The sequence below is a fragment of the Nestor notabilis genome, unplaced genomic scaffold (genome assembly GCF_000696875.1).
Source record: "Nestor notabilis isolate BGI_N333 unplaced genomic scaffold, ASM69687v1 scaffold28708, whole genome shotgun sequence".
Classification (NCBI taxonomy): Eukaryota; Metazoa; Chordata; class Aves; order Psittaciformes; family Psittacidae; genus Nestor; species Nestor notabilis.
Genome location: NW_009941177.1, coordinates 17,558 through 21,204, shown reverse-complemented (window position 1 = coordinate 21,204; position 3,647 = coordinate 17,558).

The window sequence follows — 3,647 nt, the reverse complement described above, 5'->3', positions numbered from 1 at the left end:
CTTGCAGCATCCCGCAGCTGGTCAGACTCTGACTTATAATTGGCTAACCCTTTTCTCAGCCTCCCTCCTTCCCCTATTCCTGCACACTCCTTCCCCTATCCTCTTCTGCTGCAACACTAGTTTTGCTATAGGAAACTTTGCTAACTCTTCCCTTTCCTTCACTGCCATGTGATGAAAGGGAGGGGAACAACTTAAGGCTTTTTCTCTCTCCTAGTTGCTCTATGTAGATCCCTTTCCCTTCTCAAAAATCCTGCCAGCACTTAACTTGCGCTATAAGGCAATTTAATTTATTTTGCTGGGGCTGATGTAGTTGCGGGGCTAAACCCCACATCCGGGAGGACTTCAGCCACCCCCACCTGGAACGTGGAGGTGAGCAGGTGATTTGGTAAGTCACATCTAAAATCTAAACATTCGCTGATGTTTTGACTGCTCTGGCCTTTATGCTGTGCCAGACCTTGTAGCCAGGAGCAATGCTAGTCTGGTTGACTCCCAGGGAAATCAAGCAAAACCTGGGATCTCAGCATTGGACAGTTGGGTTTGCCCTCGGGCTGGTATCTCCTACGGGCCTCTGTGGTTGAAAATTTACAAAGCAGGCTTTCACAGGACCTAAAGTGAATAGACTTCAAGTGGGCATACTAGCATCAGTAACACGTTCACTCATGCATATGTGTTTTCTGTTACCCTAACTACAGTAAAAGTGTTGTCATGGAGCCAGGGGGGTTTCAGCCTGGGTACATGTTCTGCTAAAGCTGGCATTGCTTAGGCATGACTGAGACATTTCTCAATTTTACCTGTGGGGTGGCAATTCTGCAAGCCCAGACTAGAAGTACAGTACAGGACCCCTGCAAATAAGGACATGGACCTACTTTAGAGGAATTAAAGTTTATAGCTGTCTTGACTTACACAGGAGTGAGGCATAGTTGTAACTGAGAACTGTTATTTGCACAATTGCATCAGCCTAACCAAACCTTAGATTCTACCTAAGGATGTCCCTAAAATATATGGGAGTATTCACTAAAGCAGGTGTAGAGTCATAGCTACTACTGAGAGGGAGCAAGGGGAAGGGCAATTGAAGGAGGGAATGTGATATGCTAAGATTGTGGCCTGTGAAACAACCTGGGAAGAAAAAGAAGTCTCTTGATGAAACTAATGTCTAAGTTGGAAGCCCCACTGCAATCAATACTGATCTCACCTGCTCACTGAGGAGAGATCAGATAGCTATTAAAAGCTTTTAAGCAGCTATTCATCAGCAGACCTGGATATTCCTGCTTAGCAGAATACAGGATGGAGTGAGGGGACCAACCTTCCCATGTGGTGTTCCCCATACAGAGCAACCTCAGGCCACAGTCCAGAACCCAAGGAAAGGAAATGCAACCAAGGTAGTCTGGACAGAGGACTTCCAAAAGGCTTGTGGATCACCAAGAGGTTTCAAGCCAAGACCCGGAGCGGTGGGTCCTAAACTTTAACGATTCTTTTTTGTTTGTTTGTTTGGATTTTTTAATTTCCCCCCCCCCCCAGAAGGCAAAATTAGAGATAAGGGAGAAACACCCAATTTCAGTTTAGGAACCCTCTTTCTAGAATTAGATGGGCTTTGAGCTTCCCCTTTCTAAAAGAATGTAATGACCATGGTTCATGCTGTTCCAGGGGTAGGGAAACATGTTTTCATAGGTCACTGGGACAGAAGTGACAGGAGTCAGTCACCTGCTAGATCTACTAGAGGTACCTTCAAAACTACTCTTGCTGGTGTTGGAAGCCAAACCCTTGAAGCCTTTTTGGGGGTAGGTTTTCACTTGGTGTAACTAGCATTTCTGGCTTCCTACAATCGTCAGCATTTTGTGTGTATCTCAGCGATGATACTGGACACTATTGAATCAGAAATTAGACTTTTATAACTCCTTGGTTTGTGCCTGTAACTGCAAAAGTTAAATGTGTGGGATAAATGGACTCAATTCTCTACCAAAAGGAATCAGTCCAACAATCAGAGCTCACGGACAAAATGAAAAGGTCTGGACCTAGGTATGAACAGAATAGGAAGTGCAAAGGCTCTTCACTCTCCTCCTATACAACCACCTCATCTGTTTCTGGAAAACAGCAGCTTCTTTTTAAATGAGTTTTCTTTCTTTCGGGAAAACAAAGCAAGACTGTAATTGGGTGTTTCTCTTTTGTATGATTGTTCAGAAGCCAGGTTTTTTGAACCCCTTTGACTAACATTCAGGGATCCTTCTTTGGAGGAATCTGAATGAAAGTCCCTGGATCATTTAATTTTCTCTCCAACCTCTGGCAGCAAAAAAAAAACATGGTTCCTATTTTCTAGATGTGAGTGGTTTAGGCTCTTCTTTTGCAAATGAAAAGCTTAAGGTTATTTGTGAAGTCTCCAATACCTTATAATTGCAAATGAGTTTCCTCTGAGGACCACAACCCCTCCTTCCTTCCACCCCTCTGCTCTGGCCTCTCCCTCTTCTATTCAACATGGGTGAATCATCTTCATTAGCAAAAGAACAGGACATCACCTTAGGTGTTTTGAATGACAAGAAAACATTTCTGGGAAGAGTGTGTCAGTCTGGAACAGTTGAATCCCAAAGGCAAGCAAGGTGATGCCTCCTAACACCTTCCTTGGCTAAATGCACTTGTTATTTACTGACTCTTTTATTTTGTTCTTTTCTTTTTTTTTCTTTTTTTTTCTTTTTTTTATGCCACAGGAAGTATTTCCACAGCTGCTGAGCCCCAGAGCACAAAAGAAATCCCTACCTATGTAAATGGTTGAATTGAGGACACCGATATATATCTATATCTTAAAAAAATAGGAGATCTCACTGCATTTGGACTTTTTAATTCTTCAGACAACAAAGGGTTTTTAGCTTTAAGCCTGTGCATGTGGACATTATACTGAGACCATAGTGGAACTGCATTGTACAGGTGTTCAATTTTAGTGGGGTGGGTGGGGGGAGAGGATCTGGTACCACTATTCACTTCTGCGGCCCTTCCCGTCACCCCTCCACTCTCTTTTTTCAGATCAGTCTCTAATTTGTAGAAAATTCATAACGATATAGCCAAGAATATGCATGGGGGTCTCTTCTTTAGGGAGAGGGGTGGGCTGGTTGGGAGGGGACGTTTAGAGTTCTTGGCTTTAGATTTAACTGCTCTTTTAGCACTTTGGGCTGCGGGAGGGCTAGCCGCCTCAGCAGACTTTCATAGGACACACAAAAAAAGTCACACTGGAGTTTCAAGGCACTGAAAGTATTCTTGGTCAGTCTGGTTTATGTCTTTGTTTGAACTCTGCCCTTCGTTCCTGTAGCTGCAGCTGCTGCCTGTGCCCCATGGCTGCGAGGAGGCTGAGTGTAATTATGGGTGATCCCAGCCACAAGGCCAGGCTCTTTCTTAGACAGCTTTTTTAGCCTACTCTCACCAAGGCATTCCACTGATAGCACTGTTGAAAGATAACTTTTTGCCTCCTAACCTTGAATGGTACAGAACTAGTGTGCTTTACAGGCAGGGAGGTCTGTCCATACTGCAGTTGCAGAAGGTTATTGCCAGCATGAACTTACACTGTACCTTGTACCAGCCTTACACCTTTAATTCTGGCTAAGAGAAAGCCCTAGTAACACCCTCAGCTGCATTTGGTGCTGATGCTTGGATTTGTCTGGGGA